Source organism: Lepisma saccharinum, chromosome 29 (assembly GCF_977018435.1).
Source record: "Lepisma saccharinum chromosome 29, izLepSacc3.1, whole genome shotgun sequence".
NCBI classification, from domain to species: domain Eukaryota; kingdom Metazoa; phylum Arthropoda; class Insecta; order Zygentoma; family Lepismatidae; genus Lepisma; species Lepisma saccharinum.
The window spans coordinates 14,682,116-14,699,193 of record NC_139257.1 but is presented as its reverse complement, the minus strand read 5'-3'; positions in this window follow the sequence as shown (position 1 = coordinate 14,699,193).

Sequence of the window (17,078 nt, the reverse complement as noted above, 5' to 3'; positions counted from 1 at the left end):
CCAGGAAAGGTTCAAGACTTACCAGGAATGATGATTGTGTTGCTGAATGATGCACTTACAATCCCTCACAGAACATGGTTGACTTGTGGAAAACAGTGTATAAATCAAACGAATTCAGATGAAGATAGTATGAACAGGATTCACATACGTAGCAGAATGGTTAGAGTTCTTGCATTTCCAATGAGTATTCCTCCGTAGGAAGCTCAAACCCAGCATCGTGAGAACAGCGCGAACCACTTCATGAGTGTAGAATGACTGACAAAAACATTTAGCAGGGCCTCCCCGATGGCGCAGTGGTATCCTCGTCGCCTTGTAATCAAAGGTTCCCGGTTCGATACCCGGTGGAGGTACATAGTGGTTCGGATCCCGCTTAAAACTGTAGGTCCAGTCCCGATTAGCCTTACTGTGCTTTAAGTGGACTTAAACACCAAATAAATCAATCAATCAACAGCGTTTAACCTATACGGTGTACGCTTTTAGAAGGAACATGAGTTCAGCCAATACGCAGAAAGTGCTATTGCGCTTTTGCCAAACTAACTGGTAGCGGAAGAAAAAGGCAGTAAAGTCGCTGTTTCCAATATTCAACTATTTTTTTTGTAATGCATACACAGTACATATGAGTACAATGAAATAATAAAGTGAATATTTCTACATAGGATTATAATCAGGGGCGTCGACTTGTCAAAATTATTGAGGGGGCTCTGATCACTGAAATAAATTAATGAATTATTCTTTCTCTCCCTTTTTTAAGTTTCGGCCTCAGTGTTCGGAATCTCATAAAAGCCCATGAATTCCTCAAAAATATCAACATTTGTATTCAAAATTCGAATGCAGAATATTAATTGTCCAGGGATGGATATGTCACAAGTTTCGTCAACCATAATAGCAAAATATTCCCGACTACTACCACGGGCGCAAAAAAGATCTCCCTAATATATCAATCATCTCGTTCTGAATACCATGTGAGAGCCATTTGTAGCCCCCCCCCCCCAAAGGTGACGGTCTAGTCTAGAACATTTCAAATGTGTATTTAAAGTTAAGTTAAAGTATTCAGAGTAAACTTTACAAGAGAAGCAACATAATACATTAGATCCTATTAAACAAAATTATTTGGGGGGCTCTGCCCCCACATCGTTAACATTGGGGGGGGGGGCTCGAGCCCCCCCCCTCCCAAGCCCCATGGAGTCGGCGCCTATGATTATAATATATCACTGCAGCATATAAGAACTCAGACTCGAAACGTTGGAGAACGCCAAAGACAATGAAGGGTCATTGTGTATGTTGAGACGAATTTAACCCCCATTGTTTTCAAGACGCAACAACTCAGCTGTGTCAAAGCGGTGGCAACGAAAAAGGAAACTGAAGGAAAATGAAAGAATGAAATGGTAATTCTGTGCGTGTGTTGAGACGTGTTGTTTCCCAGTGTTTCTTCTAGAAACAATAACTCCGGTTGAGGAAATTTATGGGACTTGGACAGTCAGGTTCAAAATGTTTTGCCCCATCTAATGATGAACCTTAAAGTGGCGAGTTTTATGAAAACTTCTTGCGCGCATGAAAAATACAGGACACGGCGTTTAACTTGCGCGCCGCATTTTCTAACTGTACAACGTTGAACTCCTGCCATTGGCTGGTAGAGAGCTGGAGACTGACACGCTCTGCTTGGCTTCGCCCGATATCGCTTCTAAAACCGTACGCCGTATAGTTTAGTAGATAGGAAGAATGGCTACAACAACCATTAACCTTTTGTTTACTAGCTATCTATAAATAGATACCTCTAAGTATACCCCTTGTTTACCAGCTATCTATGTATAGACAGCTCGACAAAGTAGTAGTGTTTACGTCATAATGTCGCTATTTTTCGCTGGAATTGTGATTTTATTCTTTTATATTATTGTTAACACATATACTGCACCGTAAAGACTCTTTCCCCCATAAAAAGGAGAGGAAAATGCCGGGAAAATGGCGGCTTCCTTTGACATGTCTTTTGGGGGGTACAAGTTGTGTTCTATTACTCGTATGATAATAATGCAATTATTTTCTTGTTCCAAATATGCCTGCGATCATTTCTATGTGTATTATGACAATGTCCTGTACTTTGTTGTCCAGGAGCGGAGGGGGCATTTTTCTTCAGAAATTTTGGAATTTTCCGGTTTCTCCCCTCCCCCCATCCATGTTTACGCTCAATGTGCATAAATTGTATGTAAGTCGAATCTATGGTTTATTCCGCGTATAACGGTATTTGATTCATCCTTCTAGGGTAATTAGCCTCCAATATACAGGCGTTTCAAGGTAACTCGGCAATCCGAGGCTTGAGTCAGTGGCGCACAGACATGTCGTTTGGGGAGGCTACAAGTCGTGTTCTATTGCTCATATGATAATAGTGCAATTTTTTTCTTGTTCCAAACGTGCCTGCGATCATTTCCATGTGTATTTTGACAATGTCCTGTACTTTGTTGTCCAGGGGCGGAGGGGCATTTTTTCTGAGATTTTGAAAGTTTCCGGTTCCTCCCCTCCCCCCCCATCCATGTATACACTCAATGTACAGTGTCTCTCAAAAGTTTTAGGACAACGACATTTTAAACTAGGCAACCCAATTTACACAAGGCGTTGGTGGGTTGCATGTAGAGTTAGGCTCAATTTCAGGGTTGCCACATGCACATTAGGTATTTATAAAATACGCGAAAGAAAGATATCCAAATATTATTGCATACAACTAGAAAAAAATCAGTACTACATTTGTTGCAACACTCTCAGAAAGAAACAACGTCGATTTTCTAGTATTTCATTGTTGATGAGTCTACACAAAGGAAAAGTGGAGAGAGGAAACGAAAGGGAACAGAGGAGAGGAGAAAAGAGAAAGCAATAGTAGAAGAGGAAAAGTAAAGAAGGGAAGAAAAAAAGGACGGAGGAAGTGGATAGGAGAAGTAATAAGGAGAAAGGAAAAATATGCGAGGAGAGATGAGGAAAATGGAGCAAAGAGGAGAGAAGAGAGGAAGGAAAGCGAGGTGATAGAAGAGGAGGAAAGGAGTTTGGAGAGGAGAGGAGGAGACGAGAAGAGGGGAGTGGAGAGTAGAGTAAAAGAGAGAAAGAGAGAAGAACGAAAAGATGAGGAGAACAGTGCCGTGGAGTCGGAAATATAAGACAGGAGAGGAGATAAGAGGAGTGGAGAAGAGTAGGATGGAGACAAGAGGCGAGAAAAGTAGGGAAGGCGGTATGAGATAAAAATAGAGGAGAAGGACGGGAGAGAAGAAGGAGAAGGAGAAATTACTATTTACACTAAACTTCTTATCAAGGCTAAAATAGTTTGTAACTGTGAAACTACCCCCTGAATGCAAATTGACAACATTTCTTTTTTCATGTGAGAAAGAATTAAATGTGTGGCACACATAGATACTTCTTGCGAAAACAATTAACTGTGCCCTGTCCCAGCATGTCTGGAGCAAAGCCGCGCATAACGGAAGAAAAGGGGAAAGAGGGGAAGGGGGATCGAGTGGACAGAGCGAGGCAGTACACGCTGCTGGAAAGGCTGGTAACTGCAGTGGATCTCCTCCCTCCACGCAATTCCGTTCCTTTCACGTGTTCATCGCTGCTCAGATATTTGTTTCGTTCACCTGCTCCAGAGATAAGTGGGACAGAGTGAGTTCGCATACATGTAGCAAGTAAGGCAACTTATCTCAGAATGAAAATTCCATAGAGTTTTCAAACGTTTGTTTCACCATTGATGACTGGACACGGATCACACATAATCCCTTGCCAAAATCTAGTGGTCTAAAATCATTTGAAAACTTGAATGTATCTCTTTACAGATACCAAGTTATAAGGAACTATTTCGTAGATGTTCATGTAACCGTTATAAAATTACAAATAAAATATATTCACAACCTTAGATATACTAATACGAAGAAAGAAATTCAGAGTAAGATTTCAAATCCATGTGTATAAAGTAATTATACAAGTACAGAGCAATATGAGAGTATTGAACTTTTTTTTTTTTTTTTCAGGATAACGTTTACAATATTGAGGCGACAGAATAATTAAGAAAGTAGTGTATTGGTTAGAGTTCTTGAGAGCATTGTAAGCCTTCCTAGGTTCGATCCTCCATACGAGGTGTTCTTTCTTTTTCTTTTTAAAAATATTTCTCCTTCTATTAAACAAGAGCATGGCAACATTGTTTGTAATAATAGTGTATAGTGGCTAGATTGTTCTAAAACTGGAATTTACTAAAAAAAAAATAAACAAATAAATGAATTGACACACGATCAAAGGGATATTTTCACATATCAGATCTTGACTTATGATACTCTAACGATAATTGTGTTCTGCTTCAAGGACATTGACAAATATTAATGAAATAACCATTTATATTTGTGGCAATTCAGGACACACTAATATTACCCCTTTTTCCACTCGAGTTCAATGCAAAGATACCTTCACAAACATCTACTGAAAAGTTACCATCATGTGCAATTCTCCATTAAATGTTTTCGCCGAGTCGTATTGCCTTCGTTTTCTTTGTTACAAACAAGTATTCTTTGCACATGACATGTAGGAAGGGGGTTGCATGTGCATTTCACATTGGTCAGCTCCTTCTAGCTGTGTTCAGGAGCGAAAGCTTGTGGGGTAGTGGTTACCGTTAAGGATTGATAATTTGATGGTCGTAGGTTCAAACCCCTCCGGCGGCAGAAACTTTTCGTACGTTTTAGACATATCCCATTGCGTTCATGTCCACGCCGTATGAAACGGAAAGATTCAGTTTGGAATTAACGATGGGGGGAGGGGAAATGTTAAATAACAAAATCTCAATTTCAACGAACCGAGAAGAGGAGAAAAATTGGATAATTCTTATAAATATGAAAATTACATTCATGTTTTTAGTGGTATAATCGCAGGTAAAATCAAAGATCTTACGTGGAAAATTTTATCTTGCTCTGAACTCGGCCAAAAGGAATTTCGCACCGATCTAATACATTCTCCAATACATTATAAAATGTTAATGAATGTTTCATGTCGATAATTTTATCAATGCATCAGTTCTTGACGCCGAGACGTATTTTCTGCAACTACCCCTTCTCTCCTCTCGTCTCCAGTCCCTTCTGTTCTTAACTTCTCCTTCTCCTTCTTCTCTCCCGTTCTTCTCCTCTATTTTTATCTCATACCGCCTTCCCTACTTTTCTCGCCTCTTGTCTCCATCCCACTCTTCTCCACTCCTCTTATCTCCTCTCCTGTGTTATATTTCCGACTCCACGGCACTGTTCTCCTCATCTTTTCGTTCTTCTCTCTTTCTCTCTTTTACTCTACTCTCCACTCCCCTCTTCTCGTCTCCTCCTCTCCTCTCCAAACTCCTTTCCTCCTCTTCTATCACCTCGCTTTCCTTCCTCTCTTCTCTCCTCTTTGCTCCATTTTCCTCATCTCTCCTCGCATATTTTTCCTTTCTCCTTATTACTTCTCCTATCCACTTCCTCCGTCCTTTTTTCTTCCCTTCTTCACTTTTCCTCTTCTCCTATTGCTTTCTCTTTTCTCCTCTCCTCTGTTCCCTTTCGTTTCCTCTCTCCACTTTTCCTTTGTGTAGACTCATCAACAATGAAATACTAGAAAATCGACGTTGTTTCTTTCTGAGAGTGTTGCAACAAATGTAATACTGATTTTTTTCTAGTTGTATGCAATAATATTTGGATATCTTTCTTTCGCGTATTTTATAAATACCTAATGTGCATGTGGCAACCCTGAAATTGAGCCTAACTCTACATGCAACCCACCAACGCCTTATGTAAATTGGGTTGCCTAGTTTAAAATGTCGTTGTCCTAAAACTTTTGAGAGACACTGTACATAAATTGTATGTAGTCCGAATGTATGGTCCATTCCGCGTGTAACGGTACTTCAGTCGTCTGTCTAGGGCAATTAGCCTCAGATCTACAGTCATCTAAATGAAACTCTGCATTTTGCTTAAAATTGGCCCGGTAGCAAGGAGCTTACCTGGCAAAATGGGCTTGGTAAACAAAACATCAGATAAACCATACAGAATTTGTTTTATAATCCTACCTTGCTAACAACTGCCATTTCTTATGTAGGTGGGTTGTCACTGGGTGGTAAGGGTGTTCTGTAGCCAAGTAGTAAGTATTAGCTCATCCTTCTGCATACTCACAAGAAATATTCGGAATCATTTACAGTTGAGCATACACACTCGTAAAGATAAAAAGAACGAGAGCGACAATGTGATAGAGAGAAGACGAGAGAAATAAACATAGAAGAAAGAAATAAAGGAATCAAGAAACGGTTGAAGAAAGATAGGAAATAAGAGAGAGAGAATGTATAGAAAGAGGATATATAATATAAAGAAACCAAGAAACGAAAGACAGAAAGAGAGGTGTGAATGAAAGAAACAGAGGCGAAAATAAAGAAAAATATAAAGAAACCAAGAAACGAAAGACAATAAGAGAAGTGAGAAAGAAAGAAACAGAGGCGAAAAGAAAGAAAAATATAAAGAAGCCAAGAAACGAAAGAGAGAAAGAGAGGTGAGAATGAAAGAAACAGGCAAAAAGAAAGAAAAATATAAAGAAACCAATAAACGAAAGAGAGAAAGAGAGGTGAGAAAGAACGAAACAGAGGCGAAAAGAAAGAAAAATATAAAGAAACCAATAAACGAAAGACAGAAAGAGAGGTGAGAATGAAAAAAACAGAGGCGAAAAGAAAGAAAAATATAAAGAAACCAAGAAACGAAAGAGAGAAAGAGAGGTGAGAATGAAAGAAACAGAGGCGAAAAGAAAGAAAACTATAAAGAAACCAATAAACGAAAGACAGAAAGAGAGGTGAGAAAGAAAGAAACAGAGGCGAAAAGAAAGAAACTATAAAGAAGCCAAGAAACGAAAGAGAGAAAGAGAGGTGAGAATGAAAGAAACAGGCAAAAAGAAAGAAAAATATAAAGAAACCAATAAACGAAAGACAGAAAGAGAGGTGAGAAAGAACGAAACAGAGGCGAAAAGAAAGAAAACAATAAAGAAACCAATAAACGAAAGACAGAAAGAGAGGTGAGAATGAAAAAAACAGAGGCGAAAAGAAAGAAAAATATAAAGAAACCAAGAAACGAAAGAGAGAAAGAGAGGTGAGAATGAAAGAAACAGAGGCGAAAAGAAAGAAAACTATAAAGAAACCAATAAACGAAAGACAGAAAGAGAGGTGAGAAAGAAAGAAACAGAGGCGAAAAGAAAGAAAATATAAAGAAGCCAAGAAACGAAAGAGAGAAAGAGGTGTGAGAATGAAAGAAACAGGCAAAAAGAAAGAAAAATATAAAGAAACCAATAAACGAAAGACAGAAAGAGAGGTGAGAAAGAACGAAACAGAGGCGAAAAGAAAGAAAAATATAAAGAAGCCAAGAAACGAAAGAGAGAAAGAGAGGTGAGAATGAAAGAAACAGGCAAAAAGAAAGAAAAATATAAAGAAACCAATAAACGAAAGAGAGAAAGAGAGGTGAGAAAGAACGAAACAGAGGCGAAAAGAAAGAAAAATATAAAGAAACCAATAAACGAAAGACAGAAAGAGAGGTGAGAATGAAAAAACAGAGGCGAAAAGAAAGAAAAATATAAAGAAACCAAGAAACGAAAGAGAGAAAGAGAGGTGAGAATGAAAGAAACAGAGGCGAAAAGAAAGAAAACTATAAAGAAACCAATAAACGAAAGACAGAAAGAGAGGTGAGAAAGAAAGAAACAGAGGCGAAAAGAAAGAAAATATAAAGAAGCCAAGAAACGAAAGAGAGAAAGAGGTGTGAGAATGAAAGAAACAGGCAAAAAGAAAGAAAAATATAAAGAAACCAATAAACGAAAGACAGAAAGAGAGGTGAGAAAGAACGAAACAGAGGCGAAAAGAAAGAAAAATATAAAGAAGCCAAGAAACGAAAGAGAGAAAGAGAGGTGAGAATGAAAGAAACAGGCAAAAAGAAAGAAAAATATAAAGAAACCAATAAACGAAAGACAGAAAGAGAGGTGAGAAAGAACGAAACAGAGGCGAAAAGAAAGAAAAATATAAAGAAACCAATAAACGAAAGACAGAAAGAGAGGTGAGAAAGAACGAAACAGAGGCGAAAAGAAAGAAAAATATAAAGAAACCAAGAAACGAAAGAGAGAAAGAGGTGTGAGAATGAAAGAAACAGAGGCGAAAAGAAAGAAAAATATAAAGAAACCTAGAAACGAAAGAGAGAAAGAGGTGTGAGAATGAAAGAAACAGAGGCGAAAAGAAAGAAAAGTATAAAGAAACCAAGAAACGAAAGAGAGAAAGAGAGGTGAGAATGAAAGAAACAGAGGCGAGAAGAAAGAAAAATATAAAGAAACCAAGAAACGAAAGAGAAAGAGAAGTGAGAATGAAAGAAACAGAGGCGAAAAGAAAGAAAATATAAATAAACCAAGAAACGAAAGAGAGAAAGAGAGGTGAGAATGAAAGAAACAGAGGCGAAATGAAAGAAAAATATAAAGGAACTAAGAAGCCAAAGACAGAAAGAGAGGTGAGAATGAAAGAAACAGAGCAGGCAAGTTAGGAAGAAAGCACTAGAAATAGGTGAAGTGAAAGAGAGAGAGGTAGATAAACACAGGATGGAATAGAGACATGAGATCTATAAGGAAAGGAGAATCTTAGAACCAACCGTTGAGCCCATCCGAAGACAATTCTACGCCGACGCCTCTTTCCTTACACAGCTGGAACTCGACAACTCTACTGTTTATAAACAAAACACTTACAAAAATATACAATGATGTACAACACAGTGCATCAGCTTGATTTTTCTTGTGCAAAGATCTTATGGGAGAGGAATGAAAACTAAGAAATTCTGCTGTATCGAAGATTTTCCCGCCCTATAGAGTATATTCGAATTTATTGTATTGGACCTGGTATTGTATTTCGTGATAATCACACTGCGTACTCATTGGCGGAATATTTTCAGGTGGACTCCGGTTCGCAGGTCATGGCTGGCAAGATTATTTCTACATCCTCTCTCTCTCTCGCTTTTTACCTTTCTTTTCTCCTTTCCTTATCAGTCCTTTTCTTCCTTTCATCCTCTCCCTCTTCACCTGTTTCTGAACCTTTTTCTCTCCTATTTCACTCTCTTTCTAACTCTGTTTCTTTTATTTTTGATCTTCTTTCTCTTTCTCTCTCCTATTCCACTCTCTCTTTGTAACTCTGTTTCTTTTATTTTTTGACCTTCTTTCTCTTTTTCTCTCCTATTTCACTCTCTCTTTCTAACTCTGTTTCTTTTATTTTTTGACCTTCTTTCTCTTTTTCTCTCCTATTTCACTCTCTTTTTCTAACTCTGTTTCTTACATTTTGACCTTCTTTCTCTATTTCTCTCCTATTCCACTCTCTCTTTCTAACTCTGTTTCTTTTATTTTTGACCTTCTTTCTCTTTTTCTCTCCTATTTCACTCTCTCTTTCTAACTCTGTTTCTTACATTTTGACCTTCTTTCTCTTTTTCTCTATTTCACTCTCTCTTTCTAACTCTGTTTCTTTTATTTTTTGACCTTCTTTCTCATTTTCACTATTATTCCACTCTCTCTTTGTAACTCTGTTTCTTTTATTTTTTGACCTTCTTTCTCTTTATCTTTCCTATTTCACTCTCTCTTTCTAACTCTGTTTCTTACATTTTGACCTTCTTTCTCTTTTTCTCTCCTATTTCACTCTCTCTTTCTCTGTTTTTTTTTATTTTTCGACCTTCTTTCTCTTTTTCTCTCCTATTTCACTCTCTCTTTCTAACTCTGTTTCTTTTATTTTTCGACCTTCTTTCTCTTTTTCTCTCCTATTTCACTCTCTTTTTCTAACTCTGTTTCTTACATTTTGACCTTCTTTCTCTATTTCTCTCCTATTCCACTCTCTTTTTCTAACTCTGTTTCTTTTATTTTTGACCTTCTTTCTCTTTTTCTCTCCTATTTCACTCTCTCTTTCTAACTCTGTTTCTTACATTTTGACCTTCTTTCTCTTCTTCTCTATTTCACTCTCTCTTTCTAACTCTGTTTCTTTTATTTTTTGACCTTCTTTCTCTTTTTCTCTCCTATTTCACTCTCTTTTTCTAACTCTGTTTCTTACATTTTGACCTTCTTTCTCTATTTCTCTCGTATTCCACTCTCTCTTTCTAACTCTGTTTCTTTTATTTTTGACCTTCTTTCTCTTTTTCTCTCCTATTTCACTCTCTTTCTAACTCTGTTTCTTACATTTTGACCTTCTTTCTCTTTTTCTCTATTTCACTCTCTCTTTCTAACTCTGTTTCTTTTATTTTTTCACCTTCTTTCTCTTTTTCTCTATTATTCCACTCTCTCTTTGTAACTCTGTTTCTTTATTTTTTGACCTTCTTTCTCTTTTTCTCTCCTATTTCACTCTCTCTTTCTAACTCTGTTTCTTACATTTTTTGACCTTCTTTCTCTCCTATTTCACTCTCTCTTTCTAACTCTGTTTCTTTTATTTTTTGATATTCTTTCTCTTTTTCTCTCCTATTTCACTCTCTCTTTCTAACTCTGTTTCTTACATTTTGACCTTCTTTCTCTTTTTCTCTATTTCACTCTCTCTTTCTAACTCTGTTTCTTTTATTTTTTGACCTTCTTTCTCTTTTTCTCTCCTATTTCACTCTCTCTTTCTAACTCTGTTTCTTACATTTTGACCTTCTTTCTCTATTTCTCTCCTATTCCACTCTCTCTTTCTAACTCTGTTTCTTTTATTTTTTGACCTTCTTTCTCTTTTTCTCTATTTCACTCTCTCTTTCTAACTCTGTTTCTTTTATTTTTTGACCTTCTTTCTCTCCTATTTCACTCTCTCTTTCTAACTCTGTTTCTTTTATTTTTTGACATTCTTTCTCTTTTTCTCTCCTATTTCACTCTCTCTTTCTAACTCTGTTTCTTACATTTTGACCTTCTTTCTCATTTTCTCTATTTCACTCTCTCTTTCTAACTCTGTTTCTTTTATTTTTTGACCTTCTTTCTCTTTTTCCCTCCTATTTCACTCTCTCTTTCTAACTCTGTTTCTTACATTTTGACCTTCTTTCTCTATTTCTCTCCTATTCCACTCTCTCTTTCTAACTCTGTTTCTTTTATTTTTGACCTTCTTTCTCTTTTTCTCTCCTATTTCACTCTCTCTTTCTAACTCTGTTTCTTACATTTTGACCTTCTTTCTCTTTTTCTCTCCTATTCCACTCTCTCTTTCTAACTCTGTTTCTTTTATTTTTTGACCTTCTTTCTCTTTTTCTCTCCTATTTCACTCTCTCTTTCTAACTCTGTTTCTTACATTTTGACCTTCTTTCTCTTTTTCTCTCCTATTCCACTCTCTCTTTGTAACTCTGTTTCTTTTATTTTTTGACCTTCTTTCTCTTTTTCTCTCCTATTTCACTCTCTCTTTCTAACTCTGTTTCTTACATTTTGACCTTCTTTCTCTTTTTCTCTCCTATTCCACTCTCTCTTTCTAACTCTGTTTCTTTTATTTTTTGACCTTCTTTCTCTTCTATTTCACTCTCTCTTTCTAACTCTGTTTCTTACATTTTGACCTTCTTTCTCTTTTTCTCTATTTCACTCTCTCTTTCTAACTCTGTTTCTTTTATTTTTTGACCTTCTTTCTCTCCTATTTCACTCTCTCTTTCTAACTCTGTTTCTTTTATTTTTTGACCTTCTTTCTCTTTTTCCCTCCTATTTCACTCTCTCTTTCTAACTCTGTTTCTTACATTTTGACCTTCTTTCTCTATTTCTCTCCTATTCCACTCTCTCTTTCTAACTCTGTTTCTTTTATTTTTGACCTTCTTTCTCTTTTTCTCTCCTATTTCACTCTCTCTTTCTAACTCTGTTTCTTACATTTTGACCTTCTTTCTCTTTTTCTCTCCTATTCCACTCTCTCTTTCTAACTCTGTTTCTTTTATTTTTTGACCTTCTTTCTCTTTTTCTCTCCTATTTCACTCTCTCTTTCTAACTCTGTTTCTTACATTTTGACCTTCTTTCTCTTTTTCTCTCCTATTCCACTCTCTCTTTGTAACTCTGTTTCTTTTATTTTTTGACCTTCTTTCTCTTTTTCTCTCCTATTTCACTCTCTCTTTCTAACTCTGTTTCTTACATTTTGACCTTCTTTCTCTTTTTCTCTCCTATTCCACTCTCTCTTTCTAACTCTGTTTCTTTTATTTTTTGACCTTCTTTCTCTTCTATTTCACTCTCTCTTTCTAACTCTGTTTCTTACATTTTGACCTTCTTTCTCTTTTTCTCTATTTCACTCTCTCTTTCTAACTCTGTTTCTTTTATTTTTTGACCTTCTTTCTCTCCTATTTCACTCTCTCTTTCTAACTCTGTTTCTTTTATTTTTTGACCTTCTTTCTCTTTTTCACTCCTATTTCACTCTCTCTTTCTAACTCTGTTTCTTTTCCTTTTGACGGATGGATGGATGGATGGATTTATTTTATTTTACTTCGCGTTTTGTGCCTCTTGGCTAATTTTCGAAGATGGAGATGAGTGATGAAATGATGAATGGACATTCACAAACAACCAAGCCCGAGCGGGATTCGAACCCGGGACCCTTGGCGCCGCAGCTCGATGTGCTAACCACTCGGCCATACTGTCCGGCTTTTCCTTTTGACCTTCTTCCTCTTTTTCTCTCCTATTTCACTCTACTTTCTAACTCTGTTTCTTTTATTTTTTGATCTTCTTTCTCTTTTTCTCTCTATTCATTTCTCTCCTTGTTCGTATTTCTCTTTTTCACTTTCGATCTTGCTTCCTCTCCTTATGTCCATCACGGTTCTCTCTCTGTTTCTCTGTCCTTTATTTTCTCCTCTCCATCATGTTCTATCTCCTTCTACCACTCATATATGTTTATTTCCGTCTCTTTTCATTCTCCCTCCTTTCCTCTTCCTGTATTTCTCCTGTAGCATGACAATATAAAATTATATTTTTAACACTTTCGTTTTATATTTCAGTCTCAAGGCAGGCAGAAGTGTCACGTGAGCACCTGAAACTTTGTGGAAAAAAATATATGCATTTACTCTTCGCAACATCTTATTTGACCGCCCTGAAAAAAAATCCAAGTCGTGAATTCGTAAATTTGGCAACATAGCGCTTCAGAGTCCACAAATAGTACCCAACTCAGCAGCAGCTTTTCTTTCTAAACGGAAACTCTCTTGTGAATTTCTTTCTTTCACATTCCATGAAGTAAAAACCCTAAACCAGTAATATAATACACAGTTAAACAAAAATCGTAAATTGGAGATACAAATGTTGATTTTTCTTTAAGAGTATTAGTTCTGAAATGGAAAATAGGGGAATTTATGTGCAGTTGGAAACACTGAACTCGTTCTCCACCATCTGGAGAGAATTGAAAGCACATTTCAATGCAATGAAGCAAATTTCTCTCGATTTTAGGCAAAATTACAGTAAAGATAAATTGCACAATACCGGACGATTCTACAAAGTGCGTCTTTTCCCTGATCTGTGGCGAAACATGGTTCGGAACTCCGGCAAAATGTTATTTCAACTGAGATCAACTTGTTTTACAGAGTTTCACGTTAGCCATCTCCTGGAGCAGTTGGTCAGACGGTCGTCTCGTTTGACTTTTTCATCAAGAACGAAATATGGTAGGTTCAAATCTCATACCCACTCCTAATTCTTTTTTATTGTTATTTACCGAGTACGAAGTGTTGTAATAATGTAATATAAGATTATATTAAATCACTGTAAATATTTATGCGATGCATACCTCGGGAATGTTTTTGCTCATCTTGATTTTTCAGTGATTGGCAGGATTTTTGGCAATACCTTTCTTTTCATTCAGCTGTCAAAAGCTATGTTAACACACATTAAGAATTAATATATCATAAATACATGTTCTTAAACAGCATGTTGTAATAAAGGCGTCCCCGTTTTAATGTCAGGTGGAGGCTCATTTATAGTTTCGAAGTTCATGGAAAGTGCAAAATTGAAAACCTCTTACATGCAGCGTTTTTCGTCTAGTGGAAGAACCTACTCAAAGTTGGCTACTCTCATCTGGAGCTGAAGTGCAATGTTGCTAAGTTTACGAATTCGGGACTTAGAATTCTTTCGCGCGGTCAAATCAGATGTTGCGAAGTGTACAATTACTCAGAATGTTGTTCGTACAGATGAAGTGTGAGAAGTTAACGAAAGTAAAAGTTACAATAAGCCTTAATACATTATATATTCTCCCTACATGCAGTTATAACATATGGTGATTTATTTACAACCGTTTGTTTCCCCATAAACTATATTAATAACGAAAAAACATACCTTTTTGCACAAACATGCTACTTTGATGCCACATTTCTGTTCTTACAGTTGCAATGAAAATAGAAAAACAAACATAATAATGTTACAAAATGAGACAGTTTAATAGCCAGATGCATAACCCTTGGCCTTAATAAGTGCTTGGCATCTCCTGTGCATAGAAGCGACCAAGGTCTTGCAGATGTCTGGGCTGTCTCCAAAGCAACGGCCCTCTTCAGATCTTCTTTTGACTTGCACTCATGTTTAAGGAAACGTTTCTTTAAAAATGTTCATAAATGCTGAATTGGATTCAGATCTGAACTTTGAAATAGTGTTTTCAAGTGCTTTGGTACATTCAAAATCAACCAGTCCCTATTAAGTTGAACAGTTGTAACGAACCTGAGAGTTTAAGGTTTTATATTTGTAAGAAGTTAAGATTTTTTAAAATGTTTGTTACTTCAAATAATGTGCAAGCTGTCACAGACAACTATAGTTAGATTGATACAGTTGTGGTTGGAACCTGTGTATATGTTTAGAAATACGTCATAATCTGTTCGTGTTGACGTCACTTTCTCATCTCAGCAGAGGAAGTGAACCCGCCTGAATGTTTTTCACCTGACGACAGACTCAGTTAGAAAACAGGTGAAGGTGAGAAATCAACAGAAACGTGGTAACGGTTAATGGAATGCACGAATAGTGTAATTGGTAATTATTTTCGTTTCATTCTGGCTATACTCGGAAATAATAATTAAGTACAGAAACTTTCGTGTATTTACGTTTGTCTTGTCCAACGTCAATTCTGTATGCAAGTGTGTTTAGTGATTGTGATGTGATTTAATATGCTATAGAATTGTTCCTCTTCAGGCATAAACGTAAGCAAATCTGTACCTTGCTTGTAAGTCCACATACGATAGGAAATATAAGTGATTATAAAACTGCGTTTAACTTTGAATACTGTGTTGTGTTTCTTTTCTACCCAGCCAGCCCTGATGAGTGATAAAGAGTCTCATGTTCCCGACGCAAGGAGCAGCGGACTAACTTTCTGACGACTGGTGTACAACCGGGGGACGTTGCACAGTATGTTTGCTGTCGTTATCCTGCTTAACTCTTTCACTGCGGAATTCTCTGGCACACAATATCCCTTGGCTGCGTAATTAAATTTGAAAATATATTTTTTATATAAACAAATAATTTTCACAATTACATTGCATTATATATGAGAGAGAACTTACAAAAGTCATTCCTTGCACTTGAAAACCATTCTGTAGTCCCTGGTGGTATGATATTTTGAAATTTTGAAAAAACAACAACATTTGTTTTAGAAACAACAATTTTACAAACATTTTTTTTAGAAACAATAATTTTACACAATTACATTGCAAAATATGTTATAGAGAACTTACAAAAGTCATTCCTTGCACTGGCAAACCATTCTGTACGTATACCCTGGTGGTATGATATTTTGAAAAATTTTGAAATTTTGAAAAAAAAACAACATCTGTTCCATCATGTTACGGACGGAGGTACAAATTCTTCATCAGACACTACACAATCACTGTCACCACTTGAAGTCTCATAAAAAACTGTCTCTATTATCGTCACAACTTAATTCACCTTCTGATTCTGAGTCGGCAAATAACAGTTGAGTAACATCATTATCAGACAAGTGTTGACGACTTGACATGTTGTTTACATTCGAACATGCATTTGAAACTGACATGTCAGAGAAACTCAACGCTCGTATGTCAAAGAATTCTAAACAGAGGCGTAATTAGTGACATCATACGGATAAAAACAAAACTACAAGTTCAAATAGTTCCAAATACTATCAACAGATGTCAGAAGGCTACTAAAAGCGACGTACTGCAGAAATGCGACACCCGCAGCGAGTGGAAGTACGAAGTCGCAATAATGCGACTTCCGCAGAGCAAGGCACCTGGCGTGCTGTGCATAAATGCGACAACCGCAGCGAAAGAGTTAAATGTAAACACACGTGACAACCCCATTTGCTGGGCACTTTTTTCAGGTTATTCTTCAGGATGTTATTACAGACATGTTTGTCCACGATTCCACTAATGATTTGCGTTTTTCCAACTCCTTTTCCAGATCATAATGGATCCTCCACCATGTATTACCGTAGGCGTTGTATTGGTAACATTGCCCTGCGTATTTGCCTTCCTCCACAGCCTTGTCACACCATCTGATCCGTACAGGATTATTTTGGTTTAATTGGACAAGATCAAGTTGTCCCAAAACTTCTGATCCTTGTGTAAATGCTCATTAGCAAATCCGACTCTGCCCATACGTTTGCCCTGTACGAAGGACATTGACAGAACCAAGACTATTCCAGCTCGGACTTTATCCAGATATTTTAGTTTCAATTAGTCCTAAGGCACTGTTATTCAAATGAAACGCTTCCTCCACAACTATTTGAGTTTGAAAAGAAAAGCGATAAGGAACATAGGCATTTAGTAGTATTAGCGTGATGTCCTTCAAATCACCCAACTATTTTATCGCTAGTGGGCTCTCGATAAATGTGCACGAGCAGCTTTTTATCTCCTTGATTAAAAAATCACTCACTCACCTTTTTAACCGCTAGTTGGCGCTAAGCCTCACCTTGAAAGTGGAGCATTCGGTATTTTTATCGCCGTGATTTAAAAGATGCCACTGCGCGCATTTCCACACCAACGCAAAATTTTCGATTCCGATGACGTAAAGGAGCGTTTTTACAATACCGGACAATTCCCCGATTTCGTTCATATTTCGCATACTCAATAATTTAGGGCTCCTAATCACGAATCTTCCGTTAATATTTGGCGGTCACGTGTAGAATTTCGAAAAAAAGGGGGGTCCGTGATCGCAACCGA